At 33.2% G+C, this 26,100-nt stretch overlaps 1 protein-coding gene across 1 annotated transcript in view; it reads left to right on the plus strand.

The window, feature by feature from the left end:
- The first annotated feature begins 2,799 nt into the window (after positions 1-2,799).
- LOC118193840 (neprilysin-2-like) overlaps positions 2,800-26,100 on the plus strand; it is a 151,041-nt gene continuing 127,740 nt past the window's right edge. The window contains exons 1-6 of the transcript XR_015043862.1: positions 2,800-2,882; positions 7,239-7,328; positions 9,537-9,635; positions 15,024-15,176; positions 19,872-19,955; positions 24,820-25,025. The gene's annotated coding sequence lies outside the window, so the exon portion shown is untranslated. The remainder of the gene's footprint in view (positions 2,883-7,238; positions 7,329-9,536; positions 9,636-15,023; positions 15,177-19,871; positions 19,956-24,819; positions 25,026-26,100) is intronic.

Genomic DNA, 26,100 nt, shown 5'->3' on the forward strand with positions numbered 1-26,100 from the left:
GGTTAAAAGCTATGTAAATCCTGCTATTACTAGTCTTTTTCAACATTACTAATGGCTATCAAAGCGGTGCTTTATGTCAGGTAGTTTTGAAATAGGAAACTATCTCAACTTTTCTCTTCAAGGAAAAAAATATTTTACATTTACTCTGAACGATAAAATTGAAGGTTTTATTAAAAAGAGTAATACTTTGGAAAATAGGGCGGAAAATGATTCTTTCGAAATATTTTCGACTTTCCATAATATGACTGAAAATATATTTGCAAAGATTAATTCCAAAAATTATTATAAAACACATAAATCCTTAGAAACACAAATTTCCAATTACTTTATATCGAATTTTGATTTCAAATGCTATCTTGGATTAAAAAATCATATTTTATTGACATACATGAGATCAACTACCTGCTATATTAAAGTCCTAACGGAATTTCAGCTTTAACGCTTATTAAATCCAAATACTGTTCAATGCTGAGAAACGTTGTAGATACTTTAAGTGCAACAATGCCTAATATCGCACCAATACTAAATTTCTTAATGCAGCAAGCCCAGTTGTCTCATTAAAAGTGATTTTCTTTTATTAATTTTTGTACACTTGAAATAAACACTAAAACTACTACTTTTCATACTTAAATTGTTTATTAAGGAAATACGTTTTTTATTGGAAGATATTAATTTTTAAATCTTTTTTTTTAATATTTAACACCTAATATCTCCACAATAGAAAATAGTTATGAATTTAAAACGTTTAACAAGCGCTGCTTTGTTGCAGTATGCTTTGAGAACAGATGTAATTCTAGCCTAGTTCCCAAATAATTTCATTTTTTGCTTTCATAAAGGTTTAGAATTTTTTTAATGTTTTAGCCACTAATGAGCTTTAGAAAACACTATAAACATGTCACAAGGTACTTGGATAGTAGTGTTATCTAAAAAGAACACTGTAATTTGATAACAATGTTAAGTAACACCAAAACTGTATTTCGATATCAGTGTTATGTAACAAGAAAAAATTTTATTCCGACACTAGTGTTGTGTACCAACAACACTTTATTTTGATATCAGTGTTATTTAAAAAAAAAACACTGTATTTTGATACCAGTATTGTGTAACAATAACAATGTATTCTTATATGTGTTATGTAACAAGAACACAGTATTTTGATATCAGTGTTGCGTAACAATACTGTATTTTGATAGTGTTATGTAACAAGAACACTACATTTTGATATCAGTGTTGTGTAGCAAACAATACTGTATTTTGATATCAGTGTTGTACTTTTCATCTGCCTGAACTTGGAATTAAAAGGCCGGAGGCATCAATTCCTCCAAATTTCATAGTCGTGTTACCTGCAATCACGTTTTTGAACTTAGCAGTGTGTGGCAATGTTAAAAATGTGAACGTCTCTTACCTACTTCATTAAGAGATGCTGAAATGAGACTGTTTGCTAAAGTGCCTAAGCTGGTAAAGCCTGAAATAAGGTAAAACGTATACTTATTCACGATATTAAACGTTACTATAATCCTTTAAAAATGTATTATTAAAAGTGCTATAAATCTTTGGCAATAAATCTTACAAATGCTATAAATCGTACCCAGAAATGGGCTGTAAGTCTTATACAGTATCTGAGCGAAACTCACAAAGTTAAAATGTGACAATATTTAAACAAAAAGCTAAAATCAATTACAATGAATTCGTTCCATATTTTTTTTAAAAAATAAACACTCTCTATGTGATTTTTACCCCGTTCGTTTTATGCGTCCGAACACTTCTGAATCTTGGGGAATGATTTTAAATAAAGATGAGGTTACCTGATGTAAAGTACTACAAAAAGCTGTTTAGTCCAATTTTTGATCAATATTAAAATTTTGAGAACATTTTGCATTCAGATACATTTCAGCATAGAATCCTTATAAATGCCATAGAAGGATTTCAATTTATATGTAAGTATTAATAAAAAGGAAATGAAACTGCTTAGATATTATTTTTCATAGTCATAATGGTCAACTTTATGAAAGCTTTAGATAAACAAAAAAACTACCCGGTGACAAAGTGGGCTAGCGCATCGCGCAGCTCCACAGGTCCGGATTTCGATCCCCGGGCTCGGCAAGGTTGACTCAGCCTTTCATCCCTTGAATGGGTCAATAAAATGAGCACCAAGTTCGCTTAGGGACTAAACACCGGCTGTCTCCTCCGTAGTTCGTAATCGAAATACTATTTCTCCCCTATGTTTAATACATAATACGATTTTCTATTCCTTTAAGAAATTTTATTTCATAAAAGCATTGGGAGAAATTAAAAATTTTAATGCAGATATATTTCTTTAAGTTTGATAATAAATTTTATTATTGGAGAAGATTTCTTTCTGAAGATCTGCAACTTTTCGTCAAAAAGCACGAATTATATCTTTTGGACTCAGCGTGCTCGCTCGTGTAACTCATGTGAACTCGCGTGTTCCCGCGTTAAAATTGTTTTTTTTTTTTTTTCAGTTCGTTGAAGCTTTCAGAATATAGAGAGAGTATTATTTATTTCAGTGCCGTATTTCAGTTAATAAAAAATGCTTGAGTAGTTGTAAGACAGCTTAAGAGTTTGCTAATTATCATAAATCCTATAATTACTGAAAGGAAGTTAGCTGGAAGAGTTTCCTCAATATGGGAACAAATATAAAAGAGCTGATAGAATTTCCTCGCTTATTACAAAGGAATAAAAATCACAAATATATCGTTCTTTGCAAATATTACACTAACTCGCTCGTATTGATGCAAACGCCTTATCATGTAGTTTTTAATTCTCAAGCGCAAAATGTTTTCTTTCAGATCCCACTTTAGACGTACCAGCGGTCACAAATGTCTCGGACCTCTGCATGAGACCCATATGCGACAAAAGAGGTGATATTATGATTTTTTTTAATCAATCGTTCTACATGTGCTACGTAATAAGAGTTCTTGGTTAGTTCTGGATACAAAAATTAGTTTTGCTTTATAATCTGCTATATTTATGATATCTCAGATCAACCTTGATTTACAAAACAGACATCTACAACGTCTTTTAATTTCATTACAGTATTGCAGCATGAGAAATCTCTGGAGTCCAACCTCAAATTTACAAAATAATGTTTAAAAAAAAAAAAAAAATCTGGAAGGCTTCAGATTTTAAATTACGTTCAAAGGGGCGTTTTTTTTAACGTTTTGTGTGCTACCTTTATGCATTAAATATTATGTTCTTCGCACTTAAACCATAAAATTCACTTCAACAGCAATGTCGCAAAATAATTTTAAAATGAGCCTATCTTTAGAATTTCCGATACACGTTTCCGCGCGCTGGAAATAAAAAGGTTCTTCAACCCCCCCCCCCCGTAAATTGTTGCCATTGCTCGCTTTCAAATCGTTGAGTTGTTATTTAAAAATTCGTTTTACAAAAAAAGTTTTACAAAATATGAAATCGATGATAAAACAAATTCCAAATTTCAAATTTGGGCTTCCACATGCCCATATTCGCAACAGGATTACGTCATTCAACATTCGATGGCTCTATGTACCGTTGTTTTATCACAATGCCAGAAATATACATACGTTTATGCAGATTTTTCATTTTTAATTTCTTCAAATATAATGCAGGACTCTAACATTGGGTGGCAACAGTTTGAAAAGTGAAACGGACATTTATAGTGATTCAACGCAAAATCGCAAAACGAAAACAATGATTCTTCAGGGACAAAGTCCCTTTGGACTAAAAAATTAGAGTTACCACTGTCTGCTAAAGTAGTAAAAGACAGAAAAGCCAAAATATCTTAGAATACAACCAGTCAGCAAATCGAAGATCTTAGTTAGAAGTAGTGTTTTAGGGACAAAGCCCTTCTGGACTAATAATGATAATAATAGTAATAATAACTAAAAAAAACTGAAAGCATTCAGATTTTAACGATTGCCTAAAAAGGATTTGTTAAGGTTTTTTCCTCTCTCATTCAGCTCGCAGTCTACTAGTCTGCTGTTGCCCTCACTCCTGTTAACCAATTTCGTTTTATCTTTTTAGCTTTACCATTAAATACCATTTTCTTCACACTTGCGCCATATACATATCAACAGCAATATAACAAAAATGTTAAAAATAGCGTATCACCATATGTTTAATATTCCCGATAGTGTTATGCGCTAGCATACATTTTTCTATTTTTTTCAGTCTTTTCTTAGTTCATCAGATCAATGTTCAGTTTTCTTAGTATGACGTGTTGCAAAATTGTTTTCTGTCTTTTTAATATTAGCGTTTTGTGTGTTGACTTTATATATTAAATATCACGACTTTTGCACTTACCCTATATAAAATTTGATTCAACAGCAAAGTAACAAATATTTAAAAACAGCATATCTTTAGAATTTCCGATAAACAGTATCGAGTGCTGGCGATGAAAATGACTTTTTGCGCACAATGATGCCACTATTCGCTTTCAAATCGTTAAGTTTTTTAATCCAAAAATTAAAAGTTTTACAAAATATAAAATATGAAATTCGAAATTTAAAATTCAGGCTTCCAGGTGCACATGTTCGGGTGGAAGACCACGTTATTCAAAATTTTATGGCTCTATGAACTTTTGTTTTTCACAGTGCGAGGATCACAATCTGTATATACATACAATCATGCAGATTCTTCATTATATAATATCTTTAAAATAATACATGGCGATAATATTTGGTGGCAACAATCTGAGTAATACAGCTGTTTACAGAGAACTAGGCAAAATATCGTTTCGAGACTAATAAGCCATTTGCGCAAACGCCCTTTTCGGCTAACGATGATGGTGATAATAAAAATGAAAACATTAAACTATATATTACTTGTTCTTGTTCCTTGTAAATAATGCTTATATGAAAAAGCAATACTTCTAAAACTATACAAATACATGAATCTTTTTTAAAAAACTTTAAAATATAAAAATAGCATGTTTTGTTAAAAATAGCATTAATGTTTTGTGTGTTACCTTTATTTATTAAATATCACGTTCTTCGCACATAAATTCAATGCAACAGCAATATCACAGCAGCAAATAATATTAATTTAAAAACAGCATATCTTTAGAATTTCCGATACACAGTCTCGCGCGCTGGAGATAAAAAAAATATTTCTTTCTTTCGTACTGTGTTTCCACTGCTCGCTTTGAAATCGTTGAGTTTGTTAATTAGAATTTCGTTAACATTTTGCAAAATATGAAATAGACAATAAAGAAAATTCCAAATTCGGTATTCCAGTTGCGCAAATTCAGATGAAGGACTATTCCAAATTATTCAAAATTTACGTTTTTCAAAATTTGATTGCTCTAAGTACCGTTGTTTAACAGTGCGAGAAACATATATACATACATTCATGCAGATTCTTCGTTATTTAATTTCTTTAAATAAAATACAGGGTGATAATATTTGGTGGCGACAATTTGAAAAGTTATATGTACATTTTTAGTGAGCCAACCCAAAATGCCGATTCTGACAGCCCTTCTGAATTGATATTCATTGTTTAGATATATTCTCTCTAAATTCCGTAGCTTTAAAAAGTATTCCCGGGAAAAGGAAACTTATATCTCCCAACTCTAATTTATTATACTGAATATAAAAACCTCGTCGTGTTATATGCTTACCAGATAAGAGCTTACTTTTCATATAAGTTTCAAAAGTTTCCATTCGTTTTTGAGCTATTAATTTTTTGTTCAGTTTTGCTTCCAAATATTAATTTCAAAATTATTCATTTCTTAATGTACAGAGGACGATTACATAGTTTTAGGACCATTTAGGACCATTCAATTAAAGCTTAGTTAGATCTGAATCTATTGGTTCAAATGCCATTTTTCTGAACTATAAATCTGCATCGTGATTTCCATGATAAAAGGACTTTTCATAAAATTTTCAGGGCTATCGATTTCCATTCCTGTCCCACTACTTTTCAGAGTTCCTCAATCATGGAGAATTTGCGTTTAGAGAAAGCCTTTTCAAGAACCCGTGTCTACAGTAGTCCATAGTTGTAACGTCACAAAACTTTGTAAGAATAAGTTCAAAAGACATACATGCGATACATATGTCACTCTCCATTTTGTCAAGGAATGCCTTGATACTTTTGAAATATGACTTGTTGCTTTGTCTTCATGAAGTTTTACTCTTTGAAAGTCAGGACAGCCGCAGTGCACTACACCGTCTTAGTGGCTGGTCGTCCGCATGGAATGAAACCAGCATATGTATTATGCTCAAATTGAGGAAGATCTCTCAGACCCACGACGTCCACGTCTAGTTGATCCAATCACATGTTAATATTAGTGGTAATGAGGTCGCTGATAAAATGGCAAACGAGGGTAGTGAAAATGAAACGGTCAATTACCAAGAACTTTACTCTTAATGAAAGATCCAAACTTAACATAATATGGCGTATTCTGCCGAAGCACCAATGGTACACAGGAACCTCCCCTGGCTCCCTACTGGAAATCAAATGTGACCGTGGCTCCCAGACTGCTCTGGCTAGATTAGCAAGTGGCCATCTTAAATGTCTTGTCTTTGATAGTATCACAAAAGTCAATCCCGATTGTAGAAAATGCTGTGACCATCCAGCTTCACCGCATCACATACTGGGTTGCATCGGACTTTCCAAGGAGGACTTAACATCCGATCCCCTCACTGTCTGTGATTTTTTGATGGTCAACAACCTTCTGGAGCTGATCTAACATATGTCAGATCTCTCGAGGATAAGCAACAACAATAACGGAAAAGCACTAAAACCATATAATATTATCTTGAGTATATTTCAAATGCAAATTGATCTTGTACTGATTTTCATTCCATTTAGGTTGAAACTCCAAAACAAAATTTTATGTTTGGTCACTAATAATGTATTAAGAAGAATTATTTTTGTTGTCAACCTTGCAGCTGTTTTCTTGAAAATTACTAATGGTTCTCCGTAAAAAATCTAAAGCAATTTTGCACAACAAATAGTTTTTCCCGCAGGATTTTAATTTTGTTTACAAGACAAGTTTAAACGCCTACCCCGTTGACACATGGAAACTTTCTTTAGTGTTGATTATTATAAAATTCTGTTTACTTTGTAAAATTTTCAAATTGTTGCGTTTATATATCTAGGACCAATATTTATAGAAGTAAAGCTTGTTCTCACATTTCGCCAATATAATTTATATTGTCATTAAAGCAAGTATATATTAATTGCATTATCTTCAGTAAAGAGTATAATGTTGTTTTTTTTTTAATGTGAACCAGGTGTGCCACGTGGCTCAAATTACCTAGCGGTGCCACTCAACGTTTCTTCAATCTCGGAACTCCACTCGATGCCCGGATGTGTAGAAAAAGGTGACATTCAGTTTATTTTATTACTTGCTTTAATACCGAGACAAAATACAGGTGTCCATGATTTATTCACGGGATAAAGGTATGTTTTAAATAATTCAATGTGAGCACCATTAGTTGCTTGGAGAATATCGACTCTATTTCTTTCCAGGTGTTATTAATCATTTGTTGAGCTATAGTAGCTGCTTCTGTGGTGACTCAATTTTTTAATTCTGCAGTGTTGCAAAACACGATTATTCAGATATACCCAGGAAAAAAAGTTGAGAGATGTGACTTCAGGAAAATGGGGGGGGGCACCATGAAATTAATCCACCTCTACCATGTCATCAAGGAAGTCACACACGTGTCTAGGCCAATAACAGGGGCCCCATCCTGTTGGAAAAATGTTCGGTACCGAAATCAATCTCAGTATATCGATGTTAAACGTATGAATTAATTGATGATTCTCAGAAAAAGAAGGAGCTAGTCATTTTGTTATGAGTTAGTGCGCATTAGACTTTAGCGTCCCCTCGCTTAATTTCCCTTACACAGTTCGGCTTTTCTGATCCCCAAATACCGTAGCTATCTTTCCTGAAAAAATAAATGCTGCTTGGTCACTGAATATGATTCTCTGAAGAAACCGGTCATCATTTCTGAACGTCTACAGAAAATTCCTTACGAGCGGCTGGATCATTAGGTATGATTTGTCGGAAAATCTACTGATTATACGCAGTGAGTTTAAGCTGTTTGTAAACAATTTTATGAACTCTCGACGTGGAAATTCCTGTTTGCGAGATGGCATTATGACTAGATTTCCTGGGACTGTACACAAACGCATCTCGAATAGCAGAAACATTTTCATCGGAGAAGCTTGGCCTACCAGCACCTTCTGTATGCGAAACATGTTCCGTCTGTCGAAACTGTTTTAACCATTTTTTTAATTATTTTTTCGTTGTTGAAGGTTTATTAAAGTCTTTTCCGAGTCGCCTTTGAACAGTTTTCGAAAATTTCGTTTCCCATAACCAGAAAATACACATTGCGTTTTCATCGCATAACGCCATTTTGTCTGTAAACAAAAATATTCCATGTTGCCATTCACAAAAATTAGAATAAATGAAATTCCTTTAGCTAAAGACTATATCCATATAAATGATTTCTGTTTACTTCGTTAAATTATGTTTCAATTTAATTTTATTATTCGGTGATTAAATTATGGACACCTTGTATAGACAGCTACTAATTTTCGGGCAACAAAATAAATTGTTCAAAATACGTTGGTCTAATGTATATTAGTATTTTGATTAATGTTTACTATTCACCATTCTTATGTTGCCTATAGCAGAATGAAATTTTGACTTATCTTTGTGGGCGCATACTTATCTATTGATCTTCCTGTAGACCTGCGCATAGAAGAAACATGTACTTTAGTGTTAACAGCTAATTGTAGCGAATCATTGATTCTTAAATACTAAGTGAAAGCTCGTCGTTTCTTCTTGAATTGATACTGGATTGATAAATCTACTTTCAGTTTAAATTTTGCTGATCCTTGTTACGCGTAATTTGATTTCATACAGCACAAAAGCGATTTTTTCATTTCTACCTTGGATAAGAATTGCAAAGAGTCAGAAGCACATAACAACGTAGTAAATAAGCAAGGCATTTTGGTATTATAAAAATTTCTTAGTATCATTAATTCTACCAAGAAAAATTAGTTGCACTTATAGCCCTGACTACCATGTTATCATGAGCTTAAACAAATATCCAATGATAACTATTATCTTCAGCTAACATTCATATTAGGATTTTAGGGTGAGAGGACAACCGAAGTTAAGAGTTACAACGATTCTGACAGATAACACGAAGTAATAAAATGACGCTTTGTTTGTTTGGTTATGCCGGTTTTCATCGAGAATTCATTCTGCTCTTACCAGTGCTTCATGGAATCTTATATAGGACCTCATCCATAATAGCTCTGCATAAGTTTATCACCATCGAGGATGAGAATGAATGAGAAAATTAGATTAATATTTTGACTGACATTGATTTGAAAATTTTTACCAAGCTAGGCTGGAACTTTCAAACTCTGTGGTTGACAGGCGTTATTCCGCTGGGCTGTCTTTTCGTATAATAAAGCGTTATTCATCGGTTTTATTAAATTGTATACAGCGCTTTGTATATACCAGTATATATTTTATCATGAACTTAAAAAGTGATAAATATAATTTATTCCAGATTTAGGACAAGCTATTGACCTGCCAGCTGACGCAGATCGCTTAAAATTTCTCCTCAATATTTCTGACATCTGCACAACACCCGGATGCGTCAAAGCAGGTGACATTCAGATTTTCTTATCAGTTGTTTCTCTAAGGTTTCTTTTGTTTCTCGATTGAAATGCTTCGACTTTAAAATATAAATTTTTAAGAAAATAGTGCAGTTCGAGATCTTGTTTTACAACAACTATTGTACAAAATATAATTATAGCCATAAACTTAGAAACCTGTTGTTGTATTTAACGTTATATAGACGCAGTGATTCACGAGATCTTAAAAGTGGTTTGAATGCGCATTTCACGATTCTAAACCAAAATAAAACGAAATGTTGAAAAAAAATGTCATTTCACTTTGATAGAAATTAAACTATATTAGGAGAAGAATTCAAATTTCTTAGGTTTTCTCATACTGTTGTTAATAATGCGTGATCTCTTCGGAGTTTCATCATAAGGTTCCGATGATGACCTCAGAAGATGTTTTCTTCATGTGAGGTTCATCACCTGAGGTTTCCTTGAATTCTCATTGAAAAAAAATTATTTAAAATTAAATTATTTAAACCAAACAAATATTTATTTCAATCTAAAATTGCTTTAAATTGTGTCATTACTGTCAGCGTTCCGTTTCTTCTTAAATAATATTTTTTAATATAGGAATGTTTAAACATACTAATGGAAAATATTTAATATTATAAACGGAGATGTTACAAAAAGAAGATGTGTGTAAATTATTTATATTATTTGAAGATACTCTAGATATCACATCCCCATTCAGAAAGTTTGAGGATAATGTTGTTGGATAGCTCAGATCGAAATGCAAAATGCAAAAACTTATTATGTGGAAAACTTCGAGACAACATCTATTGAAGCACACACATGCATTCCGGGATTTCTGACTTTCCTGTACATATCAATTAAACTTGTCGTTTTTTGTTTATCATAAACTTGTCATCTCAATGCTTTCAATAGGTTGATTTTTTTTTAAATTAATGATCTTGTACTACTATCTTCATAAGAGGAAACAGCTAGATCAGACGGGGCCAAATGTGGCAAATTAAATAGTCAGGCAAAATAACGATCTGTTTGTCATTTACGAAATACAAGATTCTTTACTCAAACGCTCTTTACTCAGCGGTATCGCAGTAAATGTCGAAAGAAGTTTTCATGAGGTTTAATTCCCAACATGAATTATGGTTTACACTAATTATTATTTCTCAGATGTTGTAACTTCATACCTTTTCTTCTATAGAAACAAAGTCTGACTTCAACATTTTCGCAGCCTTAGTGATTAGTGCCTTTGGTATTGCGTATAAATTATACGTGTATCATACATAGTTCAAAACGGAATATAGCTTCGTTTAGGTGTTGCCTGTGAGAATTATTGAGCTGATGTTCTCGGAAAATCGACACCATAAGTCCCTATCTATGTCGGCTATTCTGGAAGACGGTACTGACAAAATTTCGTCTAATAACCAAATACAATCACTGTAAATTTCAAGCACAGTTTCCTCGAACGTTTTAAATTCACGGGTAAATGCAGCTCAACTCGTTATTTTAGCTACAGCGCTAAGAGTTAACCATCAGAGTAATAAAATTAAATGTACCTATAAGCTTATAACTGTGGTTACTAAAAGTAAATTGGCAGCAAGTTCTATGCAAGGTTTTACAGTTCATGCAATGACAAATGTGACTCAATAAAAATAAAATGAACTATTGAAAGCATTTTTTTCTGAATGTAGGAAATGAAACTCTGGATTGTAAATAAAGACTCTGTTACAAGCTCAAAAATAGCACTTAAGAATTCTATGCAAGTTCCATATGGTATTATGTTTTCTGTAAAGATTTTAAGTTGCTTAAAAGACACGAATTTGTGTTAATAAATATTGGATCACTTTACTGTATACATAACATTTTAGGTTAATTAAGTCATTATTTTATTAGTTTGCCTGTATATTTCATTACGTTACCTTTATGTCAAAGCCGTTTATGTTCGTGAAATGCTATCGGAATACAAATTAAATACCGCAGTGATTTGGATTTTCAAAGTGAATTTTTGTCAATTTTTGTTGACCGTTAACGTATTATGTGGCCTTGCTGTTGAATTAAATCGGAAATTTTAGTTTCGGAGCCTTGTTTGTTTCGAGAATAATGAGACAATTAGGTGTCCCATTTAAGTCTTGATTAGTTCCGCGTTAAATCGTATTTCACGTTTAGCTGGACTTGCATGTTTATTCTGCATTTCCAGACTGTATTTCGCTAAGATTGTATTTCTACTACATCTCTCAATTTGAGTTACTATAAATTTGACATGTTGATAAACAAGTTTATTTTAAACATTTTTAACAAGTTTATCTTAAGCTGGGATTTACAGTAGTTAGAAGACAGATGAAATGATAAGTCATCAAACTTTTGTTACAGTTCTATTAGACTGATTCCTTAAAATAGTAGACCCTCATGTTCTAGTGTGTAAAACATAAACACGGTTTGATTTTGGGTTCCGTAATTTCACAAGAAAATTATCTGTGAGGCTAGCAAATATAAACGTGAACAGAGTAATTTGTACTTAAATAATAAAAAAACTAACCAGCGCAAAAAACACAGAACTTATGCAAAATGAAATCAAACAGAAAAACTCTTTAAAAAATGGCCGTATGACAAAAGATCGCCTATCCAAGAAGAAGAATAACAAACAGAAGGCCTTTAAGGAAATATATGATTCATTGAATTGCAGTAGCTGCTTGGTCTCCATACTCAAAATCTGGAGAAAGAATGATTCTTGAGGTCAGATACTGAATTCATCGATAAATATATATTCCAGTCGTTTGTTGATTGCGGCGAATGTATCGTGAGGAAAGCAGTTTCTCAAATGCATCCCATGTATGTTCTGTGGAATTTATATCAAGAGAGAATTTAGCGTTTCCTCTTTTTCTTTCATCTCCTACATAGCATGAGTCCGATGTATCTGGAGTCGTTTTCCATAAAACCGAGGTCAATTTCATCGGCACTTGTAACAGATGTATGTGGGTGAAAAGTATCACTTACTGATAATCGTGATGTTCTGTAACGGTATGTCTATCGAAAATCGGACATTCACATAATATCTCTTCAGGCACATCATCCAAGATTACAATAACAGATTCCTTCCTTGTGCTATCAGGATGAAATTACATACTTATCTCTCTCCATATGAGCTAGCGTCCAGGCGTCATGACATTGAAACGGGTTTCATGAATAAAGAGGCCAATATCCCAATGACAGTGCGTAAAGGTTTTGAGTTAGTTTATCAAACTAAACAGCTTCTCTTGCAGTCACTGATATGCAGTGTCCAAGTCCACAAGTGAATAAGCACTTTCATGACGGTGTTTTGCCACAGTAACCTGCGATATTTGAGTCGTGTTGCACTAAGCAATTGCTGAGAAATGTTGGTACTAGCGTCGATCTTCTTTCCCCAGTAGATTCCAGATCGCCAATAATTTTTGGCATTATGTGGTTTTGGTCAATCACTACCAAACGTTTTTCCAGACCTGTAGTAATGTTTTCAAAGACTGTGTAAGTCCGTGAAACAGGGCTATAGTTAGTACCGAGCTCTTAGTCTACACTTGTTCCGCTGCGCCCCTCCTCAACCTATTCATATCTTTCTCTGTGGGAAGTTGTTCAAATGTTCTCTTTCAGTCATGCTATACGTACAACTTGCTTGGATTTGCAGCGAGTTCTTTAACAATCATTTTTATACTCACTTTGCTTATCACGATACGTTGCGGGCGCTTGCTGCAGGTATTCTACTTATTCTCGCATTCACTGTTTCCTCTAATTAGCTTTCTATTGAATTATTTATGCATCTATGCTTTATGGATTGTGCTTATTATTATTAGTTCCTTTCTCTAGTTTCACAGCTTTATTTTAAAAATTTGGTCTGGGTTTACGTTTTACACGCCAGTGTATTATACACAGTACTAAAATCTATTTTCAGTCAGCAATGATTTTTTACTTGATTTTCGATTTCAAATTAATTGTAACCTGATCTCATTTGGATACAGAGTTGGCAATTTTGTTACCATGTCCTGTTCTGATTTGAAACAAAAAAAAATTGTGTCTTTCCCATATGTCATAATATTTTGAAATATACTGTATTGTGGGTCAATTAAAACCTATAAACATGGGCCAATCGTTTCAGTAATTCCTACTGAAACACACTTATCCAGATCGGCAGGAGAAGAACATGCGTTAATGACGATATTGCATGTAAAATATTGCACGTACTCTAATGTTTTAGTATTTCTTCTGCGCATTTGCTTCTTGAGGCCTATGTATAAGACAAAAGCTTTAAGCTTCCACTTCTTACTTTTTTCCCGTTTCTTTCTCTGTTTTCCAGCAGTGAATTTATACTGTCAAAAACGTGAAAAACGTTTAGAAAAGACCTCACATTCAATGATGATTTTAAAAAAGAAGGAAAATTCATTAAATAGTTTCATAATAGTGAAACACCATAAAGGTGGGTGCATCTTTACAAAAATAGGCCACAGTTCGTTGAGATAAAATCTTTCGTAAAGACGCAGGTCCGTAAAGGTTATCTCATGCTTTTGAAGATCACTTACTAACTTGCGAAAAAACACTTTAAAAAAGTAATTTTATGCAACAAAACTACCTTCATAAAAGCAATTTTATGCCAGTACACCATTGCGCCTACTACTCTGATCAATAAAGTATATAAAACTTCTGCAGGCATAAGGCGCTCACATTTTTATAACGGTCATTTTTTTTTCCAACTTACAAACTGATCGGTATAGAAGTGTAGGCACATTTATGCAAGGACATTCTTGTGAAAGTTTTCTTCCTTTCGAATCGTGACCGACTTTGCATTAAATTATTTGAACTTTTATGATGGGTTACTGTTATGAAGGGATACTAATAAATTATGGAGCTATCCAGCAAAAGTAATGCTATGTAAATGCATATAATTACTTTGTTACAATAAATATGTTTTCTGCTTCATATGGAGTTGAGAGTTCAATATTTATTGTATGAAATAATTTTCTTGCGGAAGTGTACAAGGTTAAATGAATAAAGATATGTAATTATCTATACATTAACAGAAAGATATTGGTTTGAATTTAAAATATGCAACAAAATTTTCTATTTTTAATGTCATACTGTTCTTTCTTCCATTCATTCTTTGTTTGCTTATGAATTATAATGATCCTCTGCATTAAATATAACTGGAAACAACATTTTCCATGAATGTAAACATTTCGGAATACCTTAATTGCATAAAATTTCTTTTTAACTTCCTATCAAATTTTCTTTCCAAAGCTCTCACATATAAGGTCTCTATTTCCTTTTCATTATGAACATAATAATTTAAAACTTGTGTTTATTCTATCATTTCAGATGTTAGTTAATACTGAAGAACGAAGTAATACTTGTGTAACTGATAGTTTTCTTTGAAATTTCAGCTGCGCACATCTTACAGAATTTGGATGAGAGTGTGGACCCCTGCGATGATTTTTTCCAATTCGCCTGTGGTGGCTGGATGAAGAGACATGCCAGCGAACGAAATTCTATAGCTATAAATAAACTTAAGTCTTATGTTGCTGCTCAATTGAGAGGTATATAAAGGAATTTAATATAAGAAAGTAGAGTAAAGTATTTGATTGAAGGTTTCCTTGATGAATAATTGAGACTAATTGGCACAATAAATTTTAATTTTCTCCTTAATCTGAAGGAAACCACTACTTGCTTTCTTTGAAAGACGAGAGTTTTTTTTAGGATCAATGTTGAGACGAGCTACTGATGATGTATTCATATATGCGTGTATACAGCATTCCTCTGTGCTAAAAAAATTCAGGAAAAATTTTCTTTTTTCTTATCTAGCGAATATTCTGTTTTTTTTTTTTTTTTTTTTTTTCACCAAACCTCAATTGATTTCTCTCCTGAAATCGGACCACAGATTTTAACTGGTTGCTAAATATATTATTCCTGCACTAGAAAGGCACACAAGGAAGGACATCATAAATAGTTAGATCAAGACTTCTCACGTTTCTTAAAAAGACGCCTTATGTAATACGACATTCTTACAAAAGGCATAGTTTTAATAATTTATAAAAAGGCGAAGCCTAAGACTTTGCATGTTGCTTCTTATTAAGGCGTACAACCACACCTATAAATTTCTTGCATATGCTCCCTGCGTGGACCATGACAGACACAGCGTGCATTTATTCGGTAGCTAAGATTTCATCATACCAAACATAAAGTATATCAGTCCATTGTTGCAAAAAATGTAACTTGTATGGAATGAATCTCGCGCGAAATTGTATATAAGTGAATGAAACGTTAATATAGGTAAGTGATTAAAAAATCCAAGGCAAAATGATAATTTATTACAGAAATGTCACACTCTTACTTGCCCATTGCCCTTGCTCACTTGTTTGGCTGAGGACGTGCAACATATCCTATTGCAAATTGCTTCTTGGAATCCTTTTCAGAAGCGACAAAACATGTGATTGAAAGACGTCATAAAAATACTGGTGTCATAGCGCCATGTTAGAGCTCGCCGGCTATCATATTCAACGGTACCTCATACCAGCTATTGAAGCAGTGTGTCGTTGTAAATCGAAAGGAGGATTGAAAAGCTCACCACGCAGCCTGCGCACTAGCACACGATTTGTATCACTGCCAAAACTGAATCTTTGTCCGTCGCTGAAGATGACTTGGTCCCATTCGGTTGTGGTCTAATCGATTACAGCAGGACATTATACCAAAGAGAGGCAATGGTAGGTGGATGCAATTAGCAGCACTCCTTGTGGGCGTCGCAATAGCAAATGTTCTTCAGCCTGCAGTTTTTTAATGGCACGGACAAGCAATGAGCCCGTATGAAAGTACTGCCTATGTCCGAATGGCAGGCAATGAAGCAGTTTGTGCTGTTTGTGCTTATCATTTGATATGGCAGTCTTCACCTCCACATCAAATAATAGGTATCATGTATGTTTGTTGATTCACCATGTATGCGATGTCTGTCTTGTCCACTGATCTCAACACGTTCTCATAGTAAAGTTAGAACGGACTTCGAAGCGGGCTACTCGTATATCTGATCACCCAGTTTCAATCCCTCTGGTGATTCTTTTCCGCTGGAACTCTGACAACTGACCAAGCTGTCTTCGACAGCGGTGGAATTGCGTTCTTAGTGAAAATGAATTCCTCTGAAATAGTTGAAGTATAGGTAAAATAAGTTTGCGTGTTAGTTTTATAAATTAGGGAGAATGAATTTCAGTTACTTCTGGTGACTTTAGGCAATGAGTAATCATACCGTATTTCTAATTACTTGCATGTCTGCCTGACATGACAAGTTTCGTTATGATCCGACAGTTTTTTTGATGGGCAAATTTTTTTGACAGTGAGTGTTCTTATTTCGTTTCTTTGTTATCACAACACTTTGATTAGAAAATTGAATTAGTAATTAGAATTTTTTCAAAAATTAAATTCTTCAGCTTGAAAGTTTTTAACATTTTGTTGCACCTTTACTAACAAAAATCTCTGGAAGAAAATATCTATTACTACATTTAGAGCTTGTATGCCTGCATTCTAAAATGATTTCGTGCAGCTTTAAATTTATTTTTTATTTATTATGATCAGAAAGCTTTCAAAATATTATGCCTGGATGTGGTTAAGTAAACAACCGACCGTCTAATCAGTGCTGCTACTAAAACACCTTTAGCAGTTAATCTCCTAAATTTCCAATTAACCACAATTCACGTTAATTGACGATTTTACTTTTATCTCCATTCTTTTCTCATGAATTCTAAAAATAGATAAAGCTTAATTTAAGCTTAATTTTCCTTCGCTATGCATTTGTCATTAAGAAGATTATTTTTCAGTTTGTAATTATATTAAAACTTCTGTTGATTAAAAACTGCTGAGGTTACCCACGATAAACGCATAGAGTTCCTGTAGAGCTACTTTATTTAGATAATTATTATGATTATCTAAATAAATTTATCTATTATTTACATAATTATTATTTTACTAATTTAAAAATATTAATATACAGCTGATTTTTAAATGAAAATTTATGTAGGGAAAAAATTTACAAAGGACATGCTGATCAGAATACATGTTTGTATGCAAATGGGCGTGACTTTGATAATTCGATAACAACATCAGAAACATGTCATTACATAAACTGGCAACTATGATTGTTGGTAACTGACCATTATACACCTTCAATTTCAGTACATGTAAGTACGTGAAAAACAGCGTTATTTACCGTGAAAAACAACGTACTATCTTTGTGGCACGGTGTAAAATTTTCCTTTTGTACGCACAGAAAAATTGAGTGAAAAGGATTTAGAGGTTACTATAGGTTATTCTGAACCTTCTTTATTTATAGTATATGGCAGCTCAACACAAATCAGTCCATATATTTTAACCATGTTTAGTTTTTTTTTTTTTTTTAAGACCCCTCATTTTTCAAAGAAATCTTCCAGATTTTTTAGGGTATAAAAGTAATTGTTTGAAAAGAATTTTCTATGTTATTCTTTGGCTGTATACTAACCTCCTTATTCTATATTAGTTTGAAATTTTTACCTTGAAATCGAACGGTGAAGCCCAGGTGGGCCCAGACAGGGCTCACCGATAATCTAGGACAACTCAGAGTCTGTATCCTTTGTTTGTCCGCATCTCATCGGTCAGTTCATTGGCAACAGAAAGGTGGATTCACATCTGTGTCACATTTCCTGTTTTTCTCTTTCTTCTTTTATCTCTATCTATTTTTTCTCTATCTATATCTTTTTTGTTTTGTTTTGTTTTTAGGGGGCCCGTTCGTTATCTACTAACACATTGTTGGGGTGATTTTCTGAAGGTCAACGGTAATTTTATCAGTTAGCTGTTTGGTTTTTCACTAAAGCAGTTCTCTTTTCTCTTTCGCTTTCATTGAAAGTTTCGTTAGTGCTACGTTTAATAGTTTTAAATTGTAGTCGTTTACTTAATTTTATTTTGTAGTTTATAATTTCTAATTGAAGATATAATATTAGTTTATTTTTTCGGAGTTTTAATTGTTTTCCAACGGATCGGAGAGGGCTGACTATTTCTGAAGCACTGAAAGTGCTATACGAGTTGCTTTCAGAAAGTGAACCTGATACGGATCCTGGTACATGTGCAAAACATGCAATATTGGGTTGTGCTTTTTCAAAGGTGGTGTCACTTCGAAAAGTACCACCATGAAAAAAATACACTAAAACGTAAATATGAAATGTAAATATCATATATCTAAGTTACTTTTTTTTCATTCATTCGAATGTAATCATCATATAACAAAAAAAAAAAAAAAAAAAAAAAAAAAAAAGCTTTTTAGGGGGGTAGAGTAGCAAGTCTCCCCGTGGCACACTCTAAGTAATGCTAAATATGTTACGGTATTCAGAATCTAGTGTTTTTTAATCGTAGGCAAAATCTCTTACTCTTATACGCGCTTCCAAGCAACGACGTCGTGTTTAACTTTCTTAATAGTTTGAAGCATAATTACTGATTGTACACTGTCATAGTGTGAAGTCCTGTATGAGTATTTTTGTGGAAAGTTTCAGAAATGTGAAGTCTTTCTTTTCTTAAATACATTTTATCAAGTTATCATCAATTCTGTGTACATTCAATCTATTACGAACCTGTCCACACGCAATAATATATTTCTCATGAAAAATACCACAAAATCGTCCACGCAAACACGTTATTCACCGGTATTTGATCTTATATCGAACTACAGTATTCAAGGATCAACTTGGTGTCTGAAAGAATTGGGATAAATTTCAATTGCAGCAGACGAGCATCAATCCAGCCAATGTCGGCAATACTATTTTAGTAAGTACACGGTTATCAAAAGCGCTTCTATTTTAAATTAATATTTGTCATCAAAAACATTTTGTCAAAACATTCGTCAAACGTCAAAAACATTCCTTACTCATTTTAATGCGTATCCTTACGCCCATATAATATATAGGGAACTGAAATATGTATTTCAGATGTCACTTTGAAAATTCTAAACTGCATTTCGAAACAGTATTTAATCGTTTAAATGAACGTTTATTAATTAAAATCTTAAAGTATTAGATTAAAACTAATTTTCATTGTTGCTTAGGAGTATTTGAATTTTGATTTAACTTTTCTAATATAAATTAACTCATTTGGATATTTGGATATTCTTGACAGATACATGGAAGCATGGGGATTAATGTTGGATATGTGAAAATTCTTTATAAAAAAAGTAGAAGCTAGAAATGAGACTTTATTTGCATAAATATTGCATTTTGTATTTTCAGTTCTTCTGCAAAAAAAGTTGACTGGCAATGAACCGAATTACGTTCGCATGGTGAAAGTAATATATGATACCTGCATGGATTTGAGTAAGTTTGATTTAACAGTTATGCTTACATCATTTACATTAATTTCCATCATTAAAGTAACAATTAAGAATGTTAAGCTTACGTATAGAACTAATCCCATATGTACTAATGTTTTTAAATGCAAAGACGTATAAAATCAAGTGCATCATATGAAAACTAATTTAGACTCCTTCCATAATTGCAGCAGTCAGGCATAAGATGAAAACAGTAATTTTTTTAAGTAGTTATACGTTATTAGAATGTAATAATAGAATAAATATAAGCTGCGTTTTTGTGGGAAAGATCTGAATACATGTTTTGCCAAATGAATTTTCATGGAGTATCATTTTCCTGCTTGAAGAGCTCCATAATTATCCAGACGTAGATCAAGTGACTGGATATAAAGTATTTCCTATCGTTAACTTGTTACAGAAGTTGTCTTCATCCCAAAGGCTTCGTCAATGAAGTCTTTGAATTGTGACTCTGTGTAAGATCGATACGTAAGTTAACTTCTAGAAGGAACACGTTACCTACTCAGAAATTAGTAAGATTTAATCTCGTTGTTATCATTGAGATTGTTATACTTACTTTTACTGACTACAGATAGCTTCAGGATAAGCAGTTCCTACTTCGTGTGTCAAATAATTTACATATTCTCAATTCACGTTGATGGAGAGGGTGATTCCAATAGAACTGACTGTCCAATCGCATTCGCCTAGCAACTGTCATATATCTAACCAGCTAGAAATCTAACAACACATACAAGATAGAAAAATAAATTTTGTTGCATAATCCATTATAATTTACAGTATCAACTAAAAGATGTAGTCACCGCTATTTGTGGGTTTAGGAACCTTAGTGTTTAAAGCAATAAAGCGCACAATATCTCTCCTAGACCTTACCACTAGGCTCCAACTAGTGGAAATTCTAACTTGCACTCCATTCGACATGCATTTCAAGCACTAATTCACAAGTCGGCTAAATGGATAGCTCTCTTTCTCAGGTTAACATATTACATTAGGTAATTACTACAGTGCTCTTTTTAAATTAAAAATGTCCTCTATATTTAAATTCTACTGATGCTGAGCGGACGATAATGGGGTACAGAAAAGAATTAATATAAAAAAATAACAGTCTTAATTAAAATATACCTTATTTTTGTAGCTCTCATTCCAGATTTTGTCAGGAGATCATTATCAGTTTTTATTCGATTAGAACAGTATTTGGAAAAAACCGAACAATATACATCAAAATAACGTCAAATTAATATGCAATGCAGAGGCCATTACGACATTTGCATGTATGCGAATCTCTTTTATAAAGATGCATGACAGTTGCTTTATTCTAAAATTGAGAGATGATATCCTTGACCTTTATGAATGTCTTCATTGAATTTCAGTTGAAGAGACATTCTCCTATTAGAAGAGGAATGCTCACGTTGATCTAGCTGAGTTAAACTATACTTTGTAGTTAGTTACATCTAAGGCATCTGTTAGCCAGCTTGACATCTGAACTTAAATAGGATTAGATGTACAAGGTGTGACACACACACACACACACACAAAAAAAAAAAAAAAAAAAAAAGAAAAGAAAAAGAAAAAAAAAAAGAAAAAAAGAGACTGGTCCAATAAATTATTGTACTTACAGAATCAGGTGTTCGTGACATTATCACCTTCAAAGTAATTCCCTTCAGCCTTTATACACTTCTGCATTCAGTGCTGAGAATGCTGGTAACAGTTCTGGAACGAGGGTTATTGAAGTCCCTGCAGGAGATTCTCCGTTTTTGCCTGAACCTCTTCAGCTGAGGTAAAATGGGCCCCCTTTAAGAAAGATTTAACTTAATATAAAAATGTCGCATGGAGCCAAAATAGGTGAACAGGGAGAATATCCCATTACAGTAATATTTCTGCTGGTCAGAACCTGCTCGACAGATAGGACCGTGTGAGCGGGTGCATTGTCCTGGTGCAACAGCCATCCATCATTCCACAATTGTGGCCTTTGTTTTCCTAATTTTTTCATGAAGCCATTTTAATACTTCAATGTAGTAATGTTGATTAACAGTCTGATCACTGGGAACCCATTCAATCATGATGCATGGGTTCATCATCTTCCACACTGTCTCTTCCCAATGAGAACCGCTTATGCCTTTCAAACACAAGTGCATGAGACAAAGTTTCATCTCCATAAGCCTCGGCAAACATTTGAAACCTTTCCTCCGTGGCTGATTTCTTAAGTTTCACAAGAAACTTGATGTTGATTAGCTGTTCGGTTTTTACATTAGACATTTTTTTCAGTCAGAATGTTTGTTCACTCAATGACGCAGTACTCCCCACTGGTGTGGTCGGTTAAGTCGAAACTGGCCGCATAGATAGAGGAGACTTGTTGCATGATGTCATCAGAGCAGTTGTTGCCGACTCTACTCTGCTTTCAAGCTACATAGTCTCTCTCTCTTTTTTTTTTTTTTTTTTTTTGTCACACCTCGTGTGCTTAACTGTAAAGATATGTTTCTAACCTAAGAAAATTTCAGTTTGTAGCTGCTCAAACCGAGACTTTGTTTGTCCTTATTATTTATTATTATTAATTAAAATCTTTATTTAAAGGAATAATTGTGGATATCTGTATCTAATGAGCTAATTACTATCAATAAAAATAATGTCGAATGCTCTTATTGGGTTGGGATAAGAGTTGATTTCTATTTCCTGAATTCAGTTGTTTGTCTTTAGAATTCTCAAGTCTATTTTGAAATTCTCTTCTGGGCATGCGCAGTATGCGAAATTCGTTTAACATTGATCAACTGAATGTGCAGTTTACCATTACGCAGCCGAAGCTGTACTTTAGTGCTTTGCGGGGAAGCTATCTTCACCGTTATAGCCTTATAGACCGAAGGCTGTGTTGCTGACTGTTTCAGCGTGTTTATCGTAATTTTTCAGCGGCTGTAAACGTGTTTTTGGAACTCTCCTATGTAATATTGAGAAATAAATTATGTTTAAATACTTCATCAAGTGTTGTCATAAATCACTCCAAATCCACGAACCCGTAGAAGGCAACAATACTTTGTATTTGGAAGTATGTATTTACTAACAACGGTTTTTCGAAAATAAAGGCCGGAAAATGCTCTTGTGAACGAGGTGCATATACAATAGTTACTCACAATCCTTATTACTAAATCCTGAGTCTCAATATATGAGTTTCGAAAGCTTTCCTAAATAACTGAAAAGCACTGGAAACATTAAATAAATAGAACCAAACAGAGAAAATTCGAATTTTGTCATTGGTTTTTAATTCTACCACAAAAGAGCTATTTTTCAACTGCCTAACACCAGCTAGAAAGCAGAAAGTCTCATTCACCGGAAATAATCTGAATCAATTAGTTAACATGATCACTCAGTTAACTAATACATTTAAAGCAGTTGCGTCTTTTATTCAGGGCTCATAGAAGAAACTTGCCTTTTACAAATGATTCAGATACTAAATAGCTAAGCCGCCAATAAATTCCTAACTCTAAATTGGTAAATTACTATGCTGATAAAAATTAGATAATTGAAACGAAAGATTTAAACGAAGCTACTTCTAAAGCTTCAGTTCACGTTCCAAGCATAAAGACATGGAATTCAAACTCAGAATTATCTTTTCGATTGGGAACAGAAATCAATGACATATAACAGCTATTTCAAAATACTTCTAACCTTTTGCATTTCAGCTTTAAGGACTATTCCACCAGGCTTTCCGCTAACATTTTCATTCAGAACACTAAACTATTTAAGTAAATTAAATGCATACATTACTTGGACCTACCCTATAGATTGAATAATATTTAGGTATTGCAATCATTCAAGAGAGGTAATGGACAAACAATGCGCATTTAATACTTGAAACACTAATCTAATTTTATAACAGAATTAGCGGCCGATGTGAATTAAATTAGATTGAGAGTAATACATCTAACAACAGAGAAAACGATACCGCTGTAATTCTTCTCTAATAACGATGCAAAAAATATGATTCATATTCATACATTTTTCGGTCTGACGCGATATGGAAACCACATAAAACATTTCCATAGAAAAATAAACTAATTCTCTCATTATATCAGCAAAAATGGTACGCAGTTTTAATGATTTTCATCTTTCTAATCAAATGGTCGTAAAAACTCAAGCTCCATCCGATATTTCATATTAAGTTTTAGATGATTAAATGTGGCGAAACATTTATCATAATTAATCAGAAAGCAATAACGCGAACAAACCAACATGCACACAGACATTCTTCCTTATATAGATTTCGTAAGACTTGCAAATTTTGGATTAACAAACTCTACGATTTGAAAGCGTGCAGGAGCAACATTTTTCGAAATAAAGCATTTTGATATCCAACTCGCGAGACTGTTGCCACTAGGAAAAATGAGTGCGAAAAGTAATTAAATTTTCGGAGTTTTTAATTAATATCGCTGCTGATTAAAGTCGCACGTTGTCGAAAAGCCTTCCCACGAATTTTTGGAATCGGGAATAATGTATTTAATGTTTAACAATGCTATTATTATTTCTCTATAAAACTTAAACATGTTTTATTAACAAACTCTACGATTTGAAAGCGAGCAATGGCAACAACTTTCGAAATAAAGCAGCTTACGAACTGGGAAAAATGAGGGCGAAAATGATCGTTTTTCTGAGTTTTTAAATAATATCTCTGATTTTAGCTACTTCCTTTTGGAAAAAAGTGGACGTCGAACTTTTCCAAGACCCAGAAAATAATCGTAGAAAGTTTGGCGACGACAGCTATAGTAGTGGCTGAGTTATTAGAGGACAAACAAACATTCTTTCTTCTTTATATATATAGATAAATAACGAGACACTTTCTCTTCATTCTTTACACTTTCTGTGAATAGAAAGCATCGAGGCTAAGGGTAGCGAACCTCTAAAGAAAGTACTGAAAGATCTCGGAGGATGGCCAGTGGTGGAAGGAGAAAATTGGGATCCGGATTCTTTCAACTGGATGGAAACTCACTTTAAGATCCGTAGAATGGGCTACAATCCGAATATATTGATAGACTTGTCTTCTTTGCATATACTAGGCATCTCTAGTGATCTAACAGTGAGTACGCATGTCTTATTTAAACTCATTTAATACTATATCGTATGCACCTAACCATGCTTAAAAATCCATGCTGTAATTAAAAGCAAGGTTGAGGTCAGGTCGATTTTCATCAGCAAAGTTTCAAACAATTTTGAAGAGAGAAAATTCAGTATAAACAAGTACAAACATTGCTGAGTAATTAATTTGGCTTTCATAAAAGAAGCATAATTAATGCATTTTATAAAAAATTTGGAATTGATTCGCTTAAAATCTTCGACACCAGGCATTCACTTTTGAGTATTCAGGTTTCTAATTTTTACAAAATAATGCATTACTGTACACTAATATGTCATTACAGATACTGGTGACTATTTTAGACTGTAATTACAGTCTGTGACTCGATATTTTATTCCTGTTGTATGAACCGCAGCAAAAAATATGTGGTCTTGAAAATTAGATTATTAAATTTGCCACCTAATACATATCTGGATCGCATAAGAGGTTCAATTTTTAATAGCATTAAGTCGTTATTTTTTATAATATATTTATATTGCGAAGTACATAACTACGGCAATACTTTCTACGCCCGTTTGTTATGACTCCTAAATTCATTGTGAACAAGATTAAGTTTTATGAAGACTCGGAAGTTGAATAAAAAATCGCCTTTTACATTTTATGACAATATATTTCATAAATCAAGTTAAATTCAATTTTAAAAATCATTATGGACTGCCGATGAAACGTTATGTTAAAAAACCAAACATACCAGAGTAGTAAATGCTATTAAATTTGAAATGTTTTCCTTTAAATTTGCATCAAAACTAAAGGATAATGATATAAATAAAAGGTAACTGATACTTGACAAAATATTATTAACAGAAATTTGCACACAACCATTAATTTACATAAATTGCAATATTTGGTGGTGGTAGTGGATTTTATTATGGCAAAGCATTCAAGGACTATCTGCCTACGCGAAAGGGTGCTATCATGCAGGACTTTCTAAGGAAAACTGGCTGCTATACATGTCACACATGGGGAAACCACTGAAACGACCATGCCCTTTCGCAGGTTCCGAACCTCGGACAGAACT

The sequence above is a fragment of the Stegodyphus dumicola genome, chromosome 11 (assembly GCF_044657685.1).
Source record: "Stegodyphus dumicola isolate Sdum_Otavi_A_Nest chromosome 11, ASM4465768v1".
Classification (NCBI taxonomy): Eukaryota; Metazoa; Arthropoda; class Arachnida; order Araneae; family Eresidae; genus Stegodyphus; species Stegodyphus dumicola.